Source organism: Hypanus sabinus, unplaced genomic scaffold (assembly GCF_030144855.1).
Source record: "Hypanus sabinus isolate sHypSab1 unplaced genomic scaffold, sHypSab1.hap1 scaffold_530, whole genome shotgun sequence".
Taxonomy (NCBI): Eukaryota; Metazoa; Chordata; class Chondrichthyes; order Myliobatiformes; family Dasyatidae; genus Hypanus; species Hypanus sabinus.
The window spans coordinates 289,393-311,209 of record NW_026781392.1 but is presented as its reverse complement, the minus strand read 5'-3'; the positions used below and the strand labels follow the sequence as shown (position 1 = coordinate 311,209).

At 45.6% G+C, this 21,817-nt stretch overlaps 1 protein-coding gene across 1 annotated transcript in view; it reads right to left on the bottom strand.

Moving 5' to 3' along the window:
* Positions 1–5,520, bottom strand: part of LOC132389324 (NACHT, LRR and PYD domains-containing protein 3-like) — a gene marked incomplete at its 3' end in the record, with an annotated part of 35,617 nt that extends 30,097 nt beyond the window's left edge. Inside the window, exon 1 of the mRNA XM_059961842.1 lies at positions 5,410–5,520. The remainder of the gene's footprint in view (positions 1–5,409) is intronic.
* Between the last annotated feature and the right edge of the window lie 16,297 nt (positions 5,521–21,817).

Here is a 21,817-nt window from a genome sequence, read left to right as displayed (position 1 = left end):
AGGAAATGGCACTCCAAACTTAACCGAAAAGTGAAATAACAAACTCGATATCATATGCTGTGAGTGCCATTGTGACACATTAGCACTGCAGCCATTTTGAAATGAAGAATCTAAAATTGTCAACAATTTCCCATTTTTCCTCTGCATCTCCTGCATTTTGAGGTTCTTCCTGTTTTCCACCGACTGAGAGACAGGGGACAGTGGGGGCGGGGTGGATTTCCACACACAGTTTGAACACCAAACTCACGGGTCTATTTCTGTTGCAAACACGGAACAGCCCATTTACTCTCAGCCTCTATCTGAGAGGGATGGAATGGAAACTCATCCTCTCCCCAGATTAGCAGTCATTAATTTCAAAGGGACTCCAGAAGCAAACATCTAGCCTTCGAAAATAAATACCGGCTCAACACCTGAAAACCCCTGAGCAGCTTCATCCCCGGGTGCATTGTACTTGGACCCAACCTCACAGGGTCACACAGCTGAATCTGCTACTCACCGACCCCGGAATCCTGCCCGTCCCAACAGACAGGATCTCCCGGTTGCCACCCACTTCGACTCTGCTTCAAATTCCCATTCGGATATGTCCCTACATGGCCTCCTCTACTTCCGGTAATTACCTCCCTCTCCCTTCTCCATCCTACGTTAACTCTGTCTCCTCTACTAGCTGCCTATCACCTCTCTCATAATTCTGCCTTCTTCTGCTACCCATAGTGCTTTCCCCTTACATTCCTTCTTCACCTTTACTGCCTATCCCCTCCCTGCTTCCCCTCCCCTACCCCTTGATCTTCCCTCTGATTGTTTTTTCACCTGCTACCTACAAGCCTTCTCCTTCACATCTTTCCCCACCTTCTTTATAGGGCCCCTGCCACCTCCTTCTTCAGTCCTGACGAAGGGTCTCGACCCGAAACGTTGACTGCCCGTTTCCACGGATGCTGCCCGACCTGCTGAGTTCCTCCAGCGTGTTGTACGTGTTGATTGGACGACAGCATCTGCAGTGCACTTTGTGTTTACTATCCGGAAACCTCAGACATCGTCCGCACATCTAACAGCGAGTGGTGTACATAGAACATAGAAAACCTACAACACAATACATGCCCTTCGGCCCACAATGCTGTGACGAACTGTACTTCCTTTATAAATTATAAACCCTTTACTAAATTTCATCAACATATCATTGAAAGTATCCCAACTGGATACTTTACGCGTTCGTGCTGCTACTACTTTACTCATGACTGCCAGGAACTGTAGAGAGCCGTAGACATTGCGAAAACCAGACTGCCCGCCATGAGCTGTGTATGAACTTCTTGTTGTTTCAGTGAAGCAGGCAGAATAACCTCACAGTCCTGGCCATTCTCGCTTTCCACCTGGGACGAAGACTAAACACCCAATGGAAAACACAAATCACCAGAGTCAAGGACAGTTTCCATTCGGCTGCCATAAGCAAACTGAATGGACCCCAGCTAGATAAGATGCACCTTAACCTCACAATGTAACTTGCTATGACCTTGCACCGTATGCCAAAGTGCACTTTGGTTTCTCTGAAACAATGATGCTTTGTTACACTCTGTAGCTCCACTTACCCTATATCACCTCAATGTTTTGTTGTACGCTATTGATCTGTATGGATGGTATGCAAAACAATATTTTCATTGCACGTCAGTACGTTGGGCCAAAATTTCAAAAATAAAAAAAAACTGCCAAGGCTTAAAGAGACTTGGGAGTGCTTGTGCAGATTTCCCTACAGGCTGAGTCGGTGGTGAAGAAGGCAAATGGGATATTTGCATTCATTTCAAGAGGACTATAATATAAAAAGAAGGATGTACTGTTGAGAATTTATAGAGCCCTGATAAGGCAGCACTGAGAGTATTGTGCGCAGGTTTGGGGCCCTAACATGAGAAAGGATGATTGAAATGGAGAGGGTTAAAAGGAGGTTCAGGAAAATGATTCCAGGTTTGATTCTAAAGAGCGTGTTCCCGTGATGTACTATTCTATGTTCTAAGTTATGTCCTATCTCCATACAACCATACGATATAGAAGCAGAATTAGGCCGTTTGGCCCATCGAGTCTGCTCCGCACTTTCATCATGGCTGATCCAATTTTCCTCACATTCCCAATCTCCTGCCGTCTCATCAAATCCTTCAATGCCCTCGCCATTCAAGAGCCAATCAACCTCTGCCTTAAATATATATAAAGATCTGCCCTTCATAGCTGTCTGTGGCAAAAAAAAAAACAAACAAACAAACTTCCACAGATTCAACATTCTCTGGTAAAAGAAATCCCTGCTCGCCATATTCTATTAGGGGCCACTCTATTCTGAAATAGGGTCATCCGCTCGTATTGTATCCCACCAGAGGAAACATTATCCCTACATCAACTCTATCAAAGCTTTTCACCATTCGATAGGTTTCAATAAAGTCACCACTGATTCAACTGAATTCCAGTGAGCACTGGCCCAGAGCCATCAAATGCGGTTCACATGACAAGCCATTCAATTGTGGAATCGCTTTTGCGAACACTCTTTGAACCCTCTGCAGTATCACCACATTCCTTTCAAAGTTAAAAGGCCCAGACCTGCTCAGAATACTCCAAGTGCTGCCTCAGCAGTGCTTTATACAGATTCAACTTTACATCGTTGCTTTATATTCTAGTCCTGTTGAGATGAATGCTGACATCGCATTTCCCTTCCTCACCACCTACTCAACCTGTAAATTAACCTTCAGGGAATCCTGCACAGCGACCCCTAAATCCCTTTGCACCTCAGTTTTCTTTTGTACTTAGAAAATAACTAACCCTTTCATTCGTCTACCAAAGTGCATGACCATACATTTCTCGACACATTATTCCATTTCCTTGCCCAGTTTCCTAACTGTGTAAGTCCTTCTGTAGACTTTCTAATTCCTCAAAACCGCTTGCTCCTCTACCTATCTTCGTTCTATCTGCAAACTTTGCAACAAAGCCATCAATTCCATCGTCATTAGCATATGACGTAAAATAATCGGTCCCAACGCAGAACCCTGTGCTTTATCAATGTTTGAATCTTTCTTGTAATACCGTGATCTCGTAGCTTGTTAAGCAACCTTACGTGTTGAACCGTAACAATGACATTCTGAAATTCCAGATACTCAGCATCAACCGATTCCCCTTTGTCTATCCTGCTTGTAATTTCTTCAAAGAACCCCATCAGTTTTGTCAGACAAGACTACGGCCTATTTTCTGACGGGTCTCGAAGTACCCTGAGACCACATTCTGGGGTACCCGCCATCAGGTCCAGGTGATATATCTAATGTCAGACCTTTCAGTTTCCCAGGAAACCTCTCTCTGGTTCTGGTAACTTCATACACTTGATGCCCCCTGAACTTCCAATATACTGCTACTGAGTTCCTCCATGAAGATCAGTACAAAATACTTCTTCAGTCCGTCCTCCATTCCTTGTCTCAATTTACTATATCCTCAGTTTGCAGCGTTCTGATATCCAGCTGAACTTCTCTTTTACACATTATGTATCTGAAGAAACGTTTAGGAACGTCTTTAATGTTACTGGCTCGTTTAATTTTGTATACTGCCTTTACTTTTTTAACAACTTTTGTTGCCTTTTTTAGTTTTTACAACCTTGCCTACAAATTGCTGCCCTGCAATTTTCCATCATTTCTCATCAATTCTAGCCAATTTCTCCTCTCATGCCTCTGTAATTCCCTGTATACCACTGTAATGCGGGTACTTCTGTAATTTCGATGCGACTGTCTTTAGCTTCTCGTTCTGGAGTTTCTATTTGACTCCCACTAGCTGCCTGTAGGGGACAGTGAGAGAGACTTTCCAAACACGGATTGAACACTAAACCCCGGATTTACTGCTGCAAACACGGAACTACCCATTAACTCACTACCTCTCCCTGTGAGGGAAGCAATGGCATCTTATCCCCTTCTTTGCTTCCAAAGGAACTCCAGAACCAAACATCTGAGCACAGAACATTAATACTAACGCATCACCTCATACTCCTGGGCAGCTTGAACGACGGGTCCGTTATATATGTATCAAAACTTGTGAGATAAACCCGGACACATCATCACAGGGTCCCAACTCACCCAAGATGATCACACATCCTTCCCCTGTCTCACACAGTAATCAGAATTCCTTGCAACCCGTGCCTATCTGTCCGAGGCGTCTGCTTCATCGCTGAAGGAGGAATATCCAGTGCCATCTTTAGAAGCAACAAGATCGGGCGAACACCAATCACTGGAAATTCCATGTTCCTGGACTCCTCATCCCAGGATGATAACGAATGGCCCAGAACTCCCAGAGCTCTTTTCTACCGCTAATGTGCTGCAGTGTCTCAGCTACTCACAGTTCAAAATAAAAAAAGCACTCCTACACCAACCCATGACAGAACTGTAACCAGAAGGACGGTTGTCTGGACGGGGATAGAGCTGACTTTCGTTCCGTGATTTATAAAATGTCCCCGGATACATTTCATCTTGTCTCCGGGCATATTATTGATTATTGAGTGGAATCTACACCAAATAACTTAGCCGCCACTTTTCCCGTAGTGGAACAGGAAAAATATATTTCAATATTAAATGGTAAATATAGCCCTGGAAACAGAGTATAGAGATTTTTCTCTCTTTTTTTGATTCACAAATATTGACCGATTACAAGATGTTTGTGACATTCTAAAAAAGATTTGCATGAATACAATCCCAACATTCATTAGTCATTTGTTCGTTCCTGCACAGACATTATATATTCCATACAGCAAATGCTCAAAACATCCTCGAATCCACACTGGATCCTGTGGCCTCTGAATTTCTGCTATAGGGCTGTGTAGAGTGATAAAGATCTTCAACACTCCTTGAAGCTGTGGTGGGCTGTTTCCCTGGAGACTGAGGAAGAGGCCCACCAGAACTAAACGAAAAAGGAAGTTACATTCTCAACATCACATGCTCTGAGTTTCCTTATGACCACAATGAACACTGAACACTCTGCCATTCTGTAATGGTCAAACTAAAATACCATTTGCTGTTTTAACCCCTTCGAGGTGCAATAAATCTGCTGCCAGCTCCAGCTCTACAGGACTTCAGCAGTGCAGAAGCTGTTCCATTGTAGACACCGGCTATCGATCCAGGTGAAGTTTGGACCCGATACGGGGCCGGGTGACGAAGGTAAAGTTCCCGGGATAAACCACAATGGATGAGTGGAGTCTCGGTATCACCACCCCATCGCGCTCCCAGGACCAGGGCAAGAGGGGCTGAGCGGCGGCTCATCTCAGTCGGTATGTTGTGAAGGTCCCACAACTCAGACCGACCCCGGCAGGTTCTGTCCAGCAAGCGCAGAGAGGCCGCCTGATCGGGGAAGTTAACTGGGTGCATTACCTTACATCAGACGTCCACACTCGGGACCGGCCTCAGTACTCACCGATGAGAACTTGTTTTCACGCCCGGACAGTGAACCCTCACCCGGATTCCCGACTCTGGGGGTGATGGTCGTCTCCTAATCCGGATCCTACAGACGATCCGCCGCCGCCGCCGACCCGCTTCAACACTGAACTGAAGGAAAGTCAGGACTGTAATTTATGTCATCAGAGCTGGGGGCGGAGCCTCGGAAACAAGGCCGATCTGCGGTAAAATGGGAGCAGGAATAGGTTCACGTGACTTACACATGCATGTACGTCCATGAAATTTTGGATGATTTTGCAATTGTCACCGTCAGCTGAGATTCTAAAAACAAAACTTTCTTAAGAATTTGCGAATATAACACAGGTCTTGTAGCTATGTTTAGATTGTGACGAGATCTGAAGGGTTATTCTAATGTGGACTGTTCCTTTAAATGAGAGAGGGGGGGGAGTGAACAGCTTGTGTGCTAATTCAGCAGCAGGGTGACAGAAAGACTGTGAGTTGCCTTGGAAACTGAAAGATGGAGCTATATGATGATATGATGGACAGCTCGTGTTCAGCACTTGGAGATATATACAAGGTCGTTGACTTTTTAATCAGACACACACCAGAGACACACAAGACACACCACAGGAGACACACGACTCCTGAGGCAAGGAGGACACTGGTGAGCTTTGTGTGCCCACGACAAGGGTGGGGTTTTTGCTCATAGTGTGGACAGAGGGGTGACCGGCGGGGAGCTATCAGTGTGCTTAACCCTGGCCTAGGTGTATTGCGTTACCGTGGAAACGGTCCCCTTTCTGTGGCCACAAGTTGGTGACTTTAAATAGGTTTCGGAAGCAAGGAGGACGACGTGAAGGATCAGCATCGGCATTGGAAGACAAACCAACAATCGAACTCTCTCTCTCCATCTCTACTCAAACCAAATTCCAGAACTGAACTGATTACTTACCATCCCACCGTGAGACTGTATCACCCAATCACCTGAGCTGGGGAAGCTTATTTACTCACCTATATATGTGCATAAACTCTGCTAACCTGTTCACCTTATCTTGTTTTATATTACTTTATTCACGTAGTTACTGATAAAATAGAGTTTATAACGGAAGACTCAGAATCCAGGTGTGTCCATTTCTGCTGATTATTTAACCCGTTACGCGGTACGTAACTACTCAATTCCTCCCTGTCACATTGATCCCCTTCTCCACCCCATCTCGCGATCTGCTTCTCTAACCCGCCTTCGCGACGACCCTCCCTTCCTCTCCCGCCTACCCTCTTCTGCATGACGCCCTCCCGTCCCTTCTCCGACCTGACCCTCACTGTCTCTGCGACCCTCCACTGAAATCGACTTTCCTGCCCTCTTTGGCGCCCCTTCTCCTTCCCGATCGGGACCGTGTCTGCCTGCCGGCGAGAGGTGGTGCGCCCCGGGGTGGGGGGTGGAGGTTGGACGCGGATGGGATACAGCCAGACCACTTTCCAGTATGCAGTCCTGTCTCAGGCGGTAAGGGTGCTGAAGGAGCGGGAACATCCCTAGTGTGTATATCGAGGGGCCTCGCTTGCGGAGTGTTTCGTGTCCATAGGTCCTGAGACCGAAGAAACTGTAGAAAGATGAGGGAATGTTGGAGATTTACCTCACTCCGTGATCCACGGGGGAGAGCCTGTCCGATAGGTGGGGGATCAGAAGTCAGGGCACTCGTGTGCTTGGCGGTGTTCCTGGACTCGGGGATTCCGTCGCCTGGAAGTCAAAGGAAGGCTGGAGTGAAAGCATGTGAATGCGGGTCTGGGCCGTTAGGGGGAGCTACTGGATGGAGGGATGGGGCGGGGAAGATCGATTTTTCATTTTAACTATTTATGGAACAACACAAACTTAACACGTTTGATAAATACAGTGAAATTCGTATTTTAGTGTGCTTCACTCTGTACCAGCACCCACCTTTCGTAAACGGGGACACACACTAATCCCAGCGGCCTGTGCCAGTATCAAAGTAATGCCACCATCCCGCAATGTCTCCCAGCCTCGTGTCACTCCAAACTAACCCCACTGCCCCGTTAAGTCCCAGCTTATTCCCCATAGCCCTCTGCCAGTCCTTAAACTAATCCCGCTGCCCTGCTCTCTCTTCACACCATCGTGTCAGTTCCCAAACGAATCCCGTTACCCCGATCTCTCCTCACAAACCTATGTCAGTCCCCGAACTAACCATACTGCCCTTCTCTCTCCCCAGACCCGCGTGTCAGTCCCCAAACGAATCACGTCACGGCGATCTCTCCCTACGAACCTATGCCAGTCCCCGAACTAACCACACTGCCCACTCCCAACAGGCCCGAAGTTTCCAAATTAATTAATTGGCTAAATGAAATTATGATGTTTTAGGCTGGAATCTCAGAGCTGAAACTGGGAACGGAAGCACCCTGGAAAATGCACAACGGAAATGAGAAGTTATTTTAGACAGCACTTGATAGATCTGGATCTATCTGGATAGTTCAGGATAGATGAAGGAGCCATGTTTGACAGAGATGTGGATCATCATGTCAAGAGAAAGAAAGAAGCTGACCAGGTTTAGAAAGCTAGGATCGGACACGGCTGTAGAGGTACAAGGCAGCCAGGGACGAACTGAAGAATGGAATGAGGGGAACTTGAAACCTCTACAGAAGGCCTACAGCAGGATTAAGGAAAACCCCGCGACACTCTAGATGTGTGTGAAGAAGAGAGTGACTAGAGTGAGAGTAGGACCGGTCGGGGATAGTGATGAAACTTACAGCTGGAGCTGGTGGAGGTGGGACAGGTCCTTAAAGAGGACTTCACTTCAATTTTCACCAGTGAGAGATCCTGGCGTTTGTGAGGAAGCGTCAAACGGGCTTACGTGTGACAACAGGACGAGGTTGGAAAAGAGGTTACACAGGAACCATTGAAAAACATTCGGATAGATAAGTCCTCTTGTGAGGTTGCGAGAAGCTCCAGGTTACTGTGGGAAGTGGAGGAAGAGATTGCTGCGCCCTCGGCGATTAACTTTGCCTGGTCACTGCCGCACATGCAGTATCAGGGGATTGGAAATGGAAATATTATCCCTTTGCTCAGGAAAGGGAGTAAGGATATCCTAGTAAATTATAGCCCAGTGAATTCTACTTCAGCGATGGGCAAATTATTGGAGAGCATTCTTAGAAACCGAATTTACGAGGTTTGGGAGACCCTGATTTGGGAGAGTCAGAATGGTTTTGGGAGAGGCAGATCATGCCTCACGTGCCTGGTAAAGTTCTGTGAGGATATGACAAAGCACATTGGTAAAGGTAGAGAAGTTGACCTAGTTTAAATAGATTTTAAGCAGGCATTTGATACGGTTAACAATGGTAGGACCGTTCATAGCGTCAGAAGGCTTGGTATCCAGGGAGGGTTGGCTGGTGGATTCAGGACTGACGCCCACAGAAGGCAGAGGATAATTCTGGGTGGAGCGTTTTCTCGATGGATGGTGACCAGTGGTGTCCTGCAGTGATCAGTTTGAGAACCTGGCATTTGTGTTTTTATGAATGATTTGGATGAGGAGGTGGAAGGGTGGATAATTGTATTTGTAATGATGTGGAGTTTGGTGCAATTATGGATAATACAGAAGGTTGTCACAGATTACAACAGGACAGTGTCAGGACGCAGTGCAGCGCTGAGAAGTTACAGATGGAGTTCAACCCGGATGTTACGCAGTGATTCTCTTTGGGAGAGTGGATTTGAAGGCAGAGGTATTACTTGCTCGAGTCAACCCAGGGCCGCACAGTAGTGCGATTTCCACAATGGAAACAGAGTGATGAGACTTTCTGCAATAAGCCGAGGGTCGCACATTAGTGCGAGTTCCACAATGGAAACAGAGTGGTCAGACTTTCCCCAATAAGCCGAGGCCCGCTCATCGGTACGAGAACCACAATCGGCACGGAGCGGTGCACTGCAGGAGCAGAAGGAAGTGTGATTGACAGGTGAGCTTGAACACAGCCGCTGTTCTGCACATACGTATACTGCGGATTGTCTTATAAAACAGGTTGTGAAAACTCGGCCTTTTTTCCTTGGAGCGACGGAGGATGAGAGGTGACCTGATAGAGGTGTGTAAGATGATCAGAGGCATTAATCGTGTGGATAGTCAGAGGCTTTTCACGGGGCTGAAATGGTTACCACAAGAGGATACAGGACTAAGGTTTTGAGGCGAACGTACCGATGAGATGTCAGGGGTAAATTTTCTACGCAGACGGTGGTGAGTGCGTGGAATCGGCTGCCAACAACGGTACTGGAGGCGGATACGATAGGGTATTTTAAGAGAGTTTTGGAAAAGTACATGGAGCTTAGAAAAATAGAGGGCTCTGACTAACCCTAGTAATTTCTAAGGTAGGGACATGTTCGGCGCAACTTTATGGGCCGAAGGGCCTATGGTGTGCTGGAGGTTTTCTACGTTGTTCTGTTTGTATGAAAGACAATATACCTGAAAGCATTTCAGGAGAAAGACAGACAACCTCGTGGCAAATATAAAATTCAAACATAAAATGGATGGCGAAATTCAGGTAGAATTGTGGCAGATTTGAGAATATCTTTAAAGTTTAATCGACTGCATCGCAGGTCACGGGTCAAGTCGTTCACTGGAAGAGATCAGGTTCCTTCAAAACGGCCCACGTGTGTGCTGGGAAACTTTGTTCTTCAAACTGTCCACAGCCCTCGCTAAACTCCCGAGGACACTTTCCCTTTTTGATCACAGGTCTCTGGAATATCGCTCCGGATCTTTAACAGTGTTTGGAGGAATGTAAGAGCAGTGTTATTGTAATATATGTCAGCTGTCATTGTCAGTTCCATCACTCGCACCTCCCGGAATGACTGAAACAAACGAAAGAAAAGAATGAACGAATGTTCCCCTTTAATAAAGAAGTGTTCTCCTTTTCACCCGCCAGAAAAAAACTCCTTCCCTCAATTTCAGAAGCGAATGTGTTCCGTCAAATGTTACAAAATAAATGGACGTCAAGATAAATGCCGATTTTAAAAGCAACACAGATATAAAAAAAATATCCTATTTAAATACCTGAAGCCAGGTATCATGGAAAATAACATGGAAAATTCACATCATATTTTCTTTTAAAGTAAATAGATTGCGATATCCCTTTAGGAGCCGAATTAATGACACGGGGACAGTGAGTAAAAATAGTTTAACGTAAGTGTTTGTGTAGTTGGTTGTCACTAATGTCCCTGACGTGACAGCCACCCTAATTGCCTCCGTGGAATTGCTCTCACCTCAATAAAAGTCTGCTAAACCGACCACCAGTCCATCTGAGCAGCTGAAACGCTCCGTACAACTGAAAGCTGTATCTGACGGAATATGGAATATGCGGCGATTTATTACACCGCGGCCATTTTCTATCCCACGGTTGTGGCGGTTGGTGTCCCCGGTAAGATGCCGGAGCTGGTTTCTTTATGTATGGTGTTTTCGTTACTCTGCTGCGGTATCCGCACTGTTACTGAGCACAGATGCTACCGTCGGCTGAAACGTGTATCCGGAATGGGGGATTCAGGCATCTAATGGTTTTATTTCCATTTTCCATATTTCGATCGTAGTATTTTCTTCTTTTGTCAATTAAGTTGGAGTCCATATTGTTATTTCTCCTCGCCAGGCTTTCTGAAATGATGCTGGTCTCTGCTTTTCTAGGTCCGAGTCTCTATCAGTGCAGACACTCCGAACTTATAACAACGTGGCAGCTCATTTAAATGACGGTCTAGTATACTTCCAACATATAGGACTGTTCTTCCGTGAGTCACTAATTGAGAACTCGTGCTTTATATCTCCTTGTTGCCACTCTGTCACCGCTGCAAACAACCCCTTCAGCTATTTCCCCTCTAACAATGGAAACGGTGTTGTTTACAGGAGCGATCGACTGCTCACTGGTAGGTGAGACGTGGAACTGGGATGCCTCGCTCTGAACTGTGGGAAGGTCGCCAATCCACTGACACTCACATCCGTCATTGTCCTCCAGCCGGAGTGCAGCGACGGAGACCGCACACACTGGATTCCCGCTTTCCACTTCCAAACATACCATACCCTCCATAGCATCGGTAAAATGGGGACATTCAGGGAATTGCTGCTGACTCTATTTCTATTTTGTTTCCCAGTTCCTTGCAGTAACAGCGATTGTGATGCTCTCTCGAGGAAAATGCGGACTTTCCAAATGCATCACCCGTTACCTGGTTGGAATGGCAACAGCGGATCTGATGGTGGTTATCGTTTTTGCTTTAGTGGAACAGACCAACAATATCTACAATTATTCTATTTATATTTCTATTTTTTTCCCAATTTCTTGTAGTGAATTTAACGGCGATTGTGATCCTATCTCGGGGAAAATGCGGACTCTCCAAATGCATCACCCGTTACCTGGTTGGAATGGCAACAGCGGATCTGATGATGGTTATCGTTTTTGCTTTAGTGGAACAGACCAACAATATCCACATTTATTCCAGATCCCTGCTCATCACTCCAGTATGAGCTCTGACACTTGTATTTGTTGGCGTAACGACGGACTGTTCTGTTTGGTTCACGGTCAGTTTTACCTTCGATCGTTTCATCGCAATATGTTGCCGAAAGCTGCGGGAGCGATACTGCACCGAGAGAACAGCAACGGTGGTTATCGTTACCGTGGTTATAGTGAGCTGCGGGAGAAGTGTCCCGTTTTACTTTGCCATTGAACCTTACGTCATCATTGACAACACGCCGTGGCGGTGCACCGGCACATATGAATACGCTACTTCACCCGTGTGGAGAGGGTACCAATTAGTGGACAGCATTTTAACACCATTACTACCAATCGGATTAATCCTGGTGTTTAACGGGTTAACCATAAGACATATCGTTGTGGCAAATAGAATCCGCAGAATGCTTCGGCACAGCAGCGACAATCAGAAAGATGCCGAGGTGGAAAAACGCAGAAAATCGATTATTTTGTTGTTTTCGATATCAGCTAATTTTATATTATTTTGGATGCCCTATGTAGCCCATTCCCTCAAATGGCAAACACAGAACTATTTTTACGAGGACAGATATTTGAGTTCCCCGGTATACATCCTACAGCAATTTGGGTTCATGTTCCAAATTCTCAGCATGTGCACCAATACTTGTATCTATACACTGACACAGAGGAAATTCAGAGAAGAGCTGAGCAATGGAATGAAGTATGTGTTTACTTTAAATGGCCATCTGTGTAGATAACGCCCGCCTCCAGTGGCGATTCAGCGAAGCTTTCAAATAAAGCCGCTTTACGATGTTTAGCCTTGGCAAATATGTCATAGATTCAAACAATCATATGCCTGGTCATCCTGAAATTGTAGAATTGGCGGAAGACTGCTGACTTCATACAGTTCAGGTCGGTACCGATACGAACGTTCATTGCTGCTGGCGTGATTGTTACACTGGTTGAAGTATGTTCCAAACTATCACAGGCACTCGACTGTCACAAGGGTCGGGATAGCTGCGGGATTTACCGTGTTTTAGATGTTGAAAACTGTACAGGGTCGGGTAACAGTGTAAAGGGAGTGCGATGACAAATCAGGGATAGTATCGCAGATGCAGAAACGGAGGACAACGTGGAGCGTTTGTTTGTTAATCGACTGTGTGCCGAACACAGAAACATGAGGGGCGCCATCATCTTATATGGAGTATTCTCTCCAGCCGCCCACCAGATTAGCAAGAAAAAAAAAACCGCAACGGGAACAGTAAGGAACCGATCGGGAGCGGAGCATGGATATGTGTCATGTAATTGGCACGGGTAACTGAACCTTCCACAATATTCTTTGGCACCTCCCCAGGGTTAAAGGTTCAGGCGTGGCATAATTTCTCAGTTCTGTCCAGGAAGGTTTCATCTCACTGAGCAAGCGGATCTAAAATTAGAAAAGGAAACGGATCAAGTGACAGATCTCTCCGCGGGTCAGCGTTTCAGAACGACAGGGTTAACTCCCCTACATTCACCTTGCACAGAGTTAGGACCAGGGAGCATGGGATCTATTTAATTCGGGGTCAGCGAATTATGGTGCTACCTGGCAGGAACTCGGGAACGTACATTGGGAAATGATGCACTCAGGCAAATGCGCAACAGTCTGGCTACGGAGAGACAACGTGGCTCTTTGAGAGGTATGCTGTCCAATATGAGCCAGATTGAATTATTTGTAAAAGTGAAAATAAAGCAAACATAACAATCTACAATCTGAACAGTCAATGGAGATGTATTAATTCCGAGAGACGGGGGCATGGGATCTAGGTAATCCTGTGTTGATTCAGAATTGGTTTCCTAACAAAACGCAGACAATCGAGCAGATAGAGGGAATACTGGCTGGAAGACAGCGGGCAATCGCGTCCCGCTAGGTGGGTGGAAATTTCGGTATATTGTACAAATTTTGGACTCTGCAGTTGCAGTGTTCCGAAAAGTGGGACTGACGGAAGTAATCAATTTAATCCGACCACACAGCAGCAGCTGGATAATTTACAGGATTAGGGCTGATGACATAAGCAAATCGCTGAGCTATTGACTGCGCCCCACGTTACCTTCGATGACCTGTCAGTTACATATTACAGGGCAGACGCTCCAATGAACACAAAACAATCTTTCACAATGGTGACCTACAACTTAAAACCAGCATTTGAAAGTGTTCAGAGCAGCTTCTTGTGCTCATTAAAATATCCAGCTTTCCAGAATGACAATTCAAGTACGCACCAATTTATCCCAATACTTCAAAATCCTGGTTTTATCGAATCGGGTGTAGACTCGCTCAAAACTCGATCCATTTAACCCCGAATTCACATGGCCAGTGTGAAATCCGTGTCTCCCTCTGAAATTAATAATAAATGAAATATACAAAACGACACAAACTAAAAACACAACGGGCAAAACAAACACCCGTTTGTTTTGAGACCACTGCACAGAAACAGGGTCTTCAGCCCGTCAGGCCAGTGCGGAATTATTTACACTGCCTACTCCCATGGAACTGTACCCGGACATGTCCATCCATCTCCCTTTCACCCATGTACTTATCCAATCACCTCTTAACCGTTGACATCGGAATCACAATCACCGTTTGCGTTGGTAGCACGGTCTACACTCTGACCACCCTCTTGGTGAAGAAGTTTCCCCTCATGTTTCCCTTAAACATTTCACATTTCACCCTTCACCCATGATCTCCAGTTGTATTCTCGCCTAACATCAGTGGAGAAAGCCCGCTTGCATTTATACTCTCTATACGCCTCATAGTGTTGTATATCAAATCTCCTTTCAGTCTTCTACTCGCTCGGGAATGAAGTGCTAACATATGCAATCTTTCCTTTCAATTCAATATAACCAGTCCTTGTAATAAAAGTGTTATATTTTTCTATATTCTTTCAAACTTATTTACATCATTCCTGCAGGTAGTTGAGCCCAACTACACACAAGAGTCCAAATTGGGCATCATTAAAGTTTTAAACAGCATCAACATAACATCCTCACTCCTGTACTCAGTACTTTGGTGTATGAAGTTAAATGTGAGAAAAGCTTATTTTTATGACCCTGTCTAACTGCGCGGCAGCTGTCCTTGAATATGGACATGTATTCCCAGATTCGGTTGTTCTATCGTACTCCTCAGTGCCCTATTTCTCATTGTGTCAGACCAACACTGGCTGGTCCTCTCAAGGTGTGAACATCCAAGATTTGCCTGGGCTAAATCTTATCGGCCATCTTACAGCCCATCTCTCCAGCTGGTCCAGATCCCGCCTGATGCTCCGGTAGTATTCCTCGCTGTGGACTACACCCAGAGAGTTGGTGTCATCGGCAAATTTGGTGATCTACTTAATGACATTTTTATCGAGATCGTTGCAATAGATTACAAATAACAAGGTACACAGCAACGATCCCTGCGACACTCCTCTCGTCACAGGCCCCCAGTCAGAGTGACAACCGTTTATTACCACACTCTAGCTTCCCCAACGTACCCAATGGCGAATCCAATTTACTACCTCATCGTGAAAGCCAAGCGACTGAACCTTCTCGAGCATCCTCCACGACAGGACCTTGAGAAATTCCTGGCTGAAGTCCCTGTTAGACGGCATCCACTGTCTTGCCTTCCACACCATTCCTGTTAACTACCTCGTAAAACACTGTGAGATTGGTTAGACACGACCTACTACACACTGGCCCATACTGACTATTCCTAATGTTCCTGTTTGTCCAGATACTTCCCTTCATACCCCTTGACCAGCGTAGTCTGAACACCGAGGACAACTCCTCATTACATAATATTTGGAGAGTCCATTCCGAGCAAAGCTATCGAGATCATCCAGCGGTCGGGACTGATATTTATGGCCTATTGTTTTTTTAAATTCTCCTGCACTTTATTATCCGACGCATTGAGAGCAGTTTGGACATGTCTTAGCTTTAAATAATTAATCGACTTACTTTACTAAAACAAGATACGGTACGCTCGATCGAGCACAGAACATAGAAAATTACAGCACAATGCACAAGGTTCTGATAGGCTTTCAACTAATGTAAGTTCGATCTAACACAACCCCGCTGCATCTGAATCAGAATCAAAGGGTTCTAAGGTACATTTAAAAAATTAGAACCAGATTTAATATCACAGACATACGTGGCGAAATTGTTCACTTTACGGTAGCAGTACAATGAAATACAGGATAAATAAATATAGAGAAAACAAAACTGACATACAAGTGGCGGGGGAAAAAAAATTGTTCCTGAATCGCTGAGCCTGAGCTTTCAGGCTTTTGTATCTCCTTCCCGATGGTAACACTGTGTTAGTGGACAATGTTAAAGATGGACGCCACTTTGACAACGATCATCCCTTGAAACAATGATCAATGAGATACAGAGAATCTGTATTTACCAACAAGTATCTTTTATTATTTCTACTAAAAACACGCAGATTTACACACTAACATCCTGTGTGCACCCTGCTGGAAAACCTGACACTCCATAAACAGTCAGTGAAGGGAAAAGGTATGACCCGTGAAAAGAGTCTACGCTGGCAAGACATTCCATAGAAACATAGAAAACATAGAAAATCTACAGAACAATACAGGGCCTTCGGCCCACAAAGTTGTGCCGAACATGTCCCTACCTTAGCAATGACTAGGCTTACCCATGGCCCTCTATTTTTCTAACTTCCATGTACCTATCCAAAAGTCTCTTAAAAAGACCCAACCGTATCCGCCTCCACCACTATTGCTGGCAGCTTATTCCACGCACTCACCTCACTATGAGTAAAACAAATCTTACCCCTGACATCTCCTCTGTGCCGACTCCCCAGAATCTTCAACCTGTGTCCTCTTGTGGCAACCATTTTAACCCTGGGAAAAACCCTCTGAATATCCACACGATCAATCCCTCTCATCATCTTCCGATCCTCATGTTCCCGATCTCCACGTGTCCGTGTGGTCCTACTTTTCGGCAATGGTTGGTCTCTGGCCGCTGGAGAGTTATCACCCCTGCATATCTGAAGCTCCGGAATCTTTTATAGTTCCTCATCAATTGAACCATTGTATCCCCAAACCATTGGCTCAAGGTCACCTGACCTACCTGGCTCACCTGGTTACTGATCATTGTTCAGAGCTACAACCAACATATTGCACGTGGCTCTGCCCAACCCAGCCTTGTGTATACTTACCTTTACACCCTGACTGGTCCAAACCAGTTAAATGAGGCAACCCAGACAGATCTAACGAAACAACAGATTGCCTGTTTGATATGTCTGGCATTTTACATAACAAGTAGCTGCTCCTCTGGACATGGTCTCGGGTTTATTGCTCTGATTAGATTGTCCCAGAGTCAAGAATCAGTTCAGAGTCCACGCCCTTCACATAACAAATGGCGACTTGTTTGAGAATGGTCTCAGGTTTAGCAGATCATTACCTGAAGCTTCCTGTGTCCACATTCAGTTCCTCTCATTCAAATATTCTAGTGAACGAATCAGTTCGTAGTCCACAAAATGGGGGGAAACAGAGAGAAATGGTTTGTCTGTCTCCCCTGTCCTTGATCAGACTGTAGTTTCTTCTGGCCAACAGTGTTTTATGGTCCATTCAATCTGACACGACAGTATCTTTCCCGGGTCGGCTGTCGTCTGAATGCACCAGGCTGGATGATGGAGGTTTTGCAGAGATGCCGAGTGTTGTCGGGTTCGTGGGGGTTTACAGAAATGTGGTGTGATGTAGGAGTTGGAACGGATTTGTTACGTGCCCCGTAACGGGTTAAAAGAACCAGCAGAATTGGAACACACCTGGAGTCTGGTATTGTTACAAACAAAACACGGTTTATTAGTATCTACGTAATATAGTATTATAAAACCAGATAAGTCAAACTTGTTAGCAGGGTTTATGCATGTATAAATGAGTAAATATAAAACCCCAAACTCTTTCAAGAAAATGATGCAGTCTTATGATGGTCTCGGATGACGTCAGTTAAGTTCTTGATATTAAATTAAGTAGAATTGAGGGAGAGAGAGAGAGAGAGAGAGAGAGAGAGAGAGCGCGAGGGGAGGGAGAGAGAGAGAGAGAGAGCGGTGATTTGTTTTCCAGGTAAGCCGATGTTATCGATCTTTCCGTTGTGCTCCGAAGACCTGTTAAAGTTATCGACTGTGAGCACACAAAAGTATACCTTTTCACCTGGTAAAGCTATCAACACAGTCAAGGGTTAAACACATCGATAGCATTCCACCGGTCCCCTCTTTTCCACACTCGAGCAAAACCCACTCTTTCGTGGGAACAAAGCTCATCCAGTGTCTATTTCTTCTGTATTTCCGTCCGTGTCTTCCGTGTGTCTGTGCGTCTGTCTGAAAAGCCAGCTGACCTTGTATATATAACTCAAACGTGCTGAACGCCAGCTGTACATTATAGAGCTGCGCCCTTCCGTAACCATGGAGACTTACGAGCTGTTCTCTGCTCTCTCTCTCTCTCTCTCTCTCTCTCTCTCTCTCTGTTTCAGTGTACACCCACTCTCTCTCTTTTTAAAGGCACATTCCATATTGAATAATGCTTAGGATCTCGTCAAATGTCTCTCTTGTTGGGAAAAAAATCTTTGATCAAGGAGCAAAATTTTTGTCTGACCGTAGATTACAAAATATAAAGCAATACAAATCTGATTTACATGCAGCAGACTGGAGAACATATAAAAAATATCAGTTTCTATTTCATTCTTAAACATATAATCCGGACAATTGTCTTTATCTTTCACATACATTGTTATAAAACCAAATCCTGTTACCATCAAAATGGCGTTTGATCACCCATTTTCTCTTTTCCACTTCACCACAGAACAATTAACCATCACGTGGTCAGATCCAACAGGGGTTTCAAGGAAGGCCTGAACTTTATCTTGCACAGGTGCTAACTCCTCACTCATGTTTTCTAAACCAAGCCCATTCGCTTAACTTCCAAACAACTCCTTTATTTCAAACAAGTTATTAATTCTGTCTCCAAGATCTTTAGTTCTGTATGTTTCCATAAGTACGTCTGCCGATGGCCTCTCTTGGACAAATCAGCACTTCGCTCTGTTTTGAAAAGTCTCCGAACCCAGACTCTCTAATTCACAAACTTGAACAAAATTACCAAGTAGTTCATCTTTAAATTCCAAATTATATTTAAACAAATCAACGTGCACTGTCTCAGCATCTGAGAGAGCTGTTTCTGTCAGCAAGGTAAAAGGTCTTGGAACCAATCCAGACTTCACAGGTACTTTATTCAAAAGTCCAGAGACAGCACCCTTCTCAATATGTTCAATAACATTCACCTCCCCAGTTTTCATCTCATCGCCAACTTTTAGCACACTGTCTAACTCAAGTGATTGAGAATCCTCCGTTTCCGCTGGTACCAAGGTTGACCCGTTATTCACTGAACCAAGTCCATCTGACACAAAAGGATTGCATTCCTTTTCAACCGAGTCAGACAACTCAGACCGTAACTGAGTTCCAACACAAGGCTCAGTATCCTGTGAATTCACAGGTGCTTCAACAACCTGAACACAGACAATCGAGCCAGCTGCCTCCTCTACGCTTTCGTTACTAGTCCCAATTTCAACTTCCAGTTCACCATGATTATTCCAGCTACTCTTTTGGAAGCTCTTATTGAGGGGAAACTTAACCTCACAGGTTAAAGCAAACTCGTCTACTGACTTAGCAGACCCTGAAAGCGTCTCAGCCACACTTTCTCATACTCCCACTTTAATTTTTCTAACCGAAGCTGAACCTCAGTCTCAGTAGGTTTATTTTCAACAACATTTCCCACTCATCCTCTTCAAACGTTCCCTTGGATACATAATACTCCGCTATTAACGCCTGTATTATCGGCTTCCTCATTCTAGTGCTCGCCTTAGGTTTTTATGAGTAATTCGCAACAGCGCATCCCTCAAACATCAACTAATGATTCAGGGGGTGGTTCCAACGTAACAAAATGAAACCCTTATTGTGTCAGTGTGTTTTGCTAATAATGTTCGTGCAACATTACGCTGAGTGAACCTGAGTACCTGACTGCAGACCGTAGTCCCTACACTGTATTCCATCTGCCATTTCATTGTCTGTTCTTCAAACCTGTCTGAGTCCTTCTACAGACACCCACTTTGCTCTAAGCTGCCTATCCGGAACTACCTTCGTAGCAACTACAAAGTCGGTCACCAAGCCACCAACTCTGTCATCCAGATCGTTGGTTTTAACATGAACATAAATAATCTCATTACCGACTCCAGAGAAACGCCATTGGTTACCGGTAGCAAACGGAATAGGCCCGCATCTAACTCTTTGCCTCATGCCGGTAAACCAATCTTCGATCTGTGCCAGTATCTTTCCTGTAGTACCGTGAGTTGTGATCTTGTTTGGCAGCCTCATGTCCAGCAAGTCGTTGAAACCATCTGAAAATCCAAGAGATAATCATCCACCCCGTCCCCTTTTGCCTATTCTGCTTGCAATTTTCTCAAAAAGAATTCCAAGAGACTTCTCAGGCAATATACACGCTGAAGAAAGCCATGCTGAATTTGGCTTACTTTAGCATGCGCTGACTACCCCGAAAAATCATCCTTAGTGGAATCTAACCATTGAGGTCAGACTAACTGTTCTATAATATCCTTTCTTCTGCCTCCCTTCCTTCTTAAAGTGTGGGGTGACTTTGCAACTTCCTAGCTCGTCAGAAACATTCCAAAATCGAGACAATCTTGAAAGATCATTACTCATTCCGGGTTTCTCCAGTTTCTGTTGAGGCAACTGATTCTTCTTTGGCCTGCTTCATAAGTTGCTTCACGATTCAGCCTCTGGCTGCCGGATTGTTCCTGTCCAAACCCCTTGTCTGTATCCCTTCCCTTCACCTTCCTTCTGGAGCCTAGCCTAGCCTAACATAGCTTTGCCTCGCCTTGCTTCTATTTGCACCCTTTCCTCGCCCTGCCTTGCCTCTGCCTGGTGCCTTTCCTCGCCTCGCCTTGCCTCTGCCTGGAGCCTTGCCTCGCCTTGCCTGTGTCTGGACCTCGCCCTCATTGGAACCTCATCTGTCTGTGTCCACGACTTCGATAGGTAGGTCCGGCCGTTTTGCCGCCGCCTAGCATTGGGAACTGTGTTGTCGTGTGATTAGTCCCGGCCCTATGTCCTGTACACAAGGAGGGGTCCCGGCTAGCTGTTCCATGTTCCTGTCACTCCCTCGACCCAGGCTCTGTGTTCTTCGCTCCTGTTCTTCCCCGATCAAGTCTCTGCGTTCCTGCCTCTCCCTCGACCAAGTCAAGGCTTCGGGGTCTCGTCCCGTCCCAATCACGTCCAAGATCCTTGTCCTGTCCAAGCCACGGCTTTGTGTTCTCGTCTTGTCCATGTTCATCGCCCAGCCCAGGAGTTCCTTGCCCATCCCGGTGCTGGGGTTCCCTCGTCCTGTGCTGGGGTACGCCTGCCAGTTCATGAGTCTCACGTCCCGTCCTGTAACCTCTTCATGTCCTCGCCTGGTTCTGGGGTCCGAGCCCGAGTCAAGACCCAGGTTCTGGGTCCTTGTCCAGTCTCTCGCTCGGAGTCCAAGGCCAGGCTCCTAGTCCTCGGTTCGATGTCCAGGTTCCCTATCCTAGTCAGGACCTAGCCCAGGCCCGGAATCCTTGTCTCGTCTGGGGTCTGTGTCATGTGCAGCGTCCTTTCTTCCTTCCTTCCCCTGCTTCCTTCTCACGCCTAGTCCTGTTCCTGGTAGTTCAGTGTCTGTGTCTTGCTTTTGGGGCCACTACCAGCCCCTCCCCCCACACATATGACACAGCAAGAGGATCAGGAGTTAAAAAAGGTACAAAGTGCCGAGGAATCTGAGGAGTTTGAGAAATATCGAGTGATGCAGGCACGGAATCGGATTGTAATTAATAATGGTAAATCTGTGGTGCCTAAATGGGAAAGAAATCAAGTGATGTATTGTCACCATGGCAACTGTGGGCATCAAGGTTCAGAT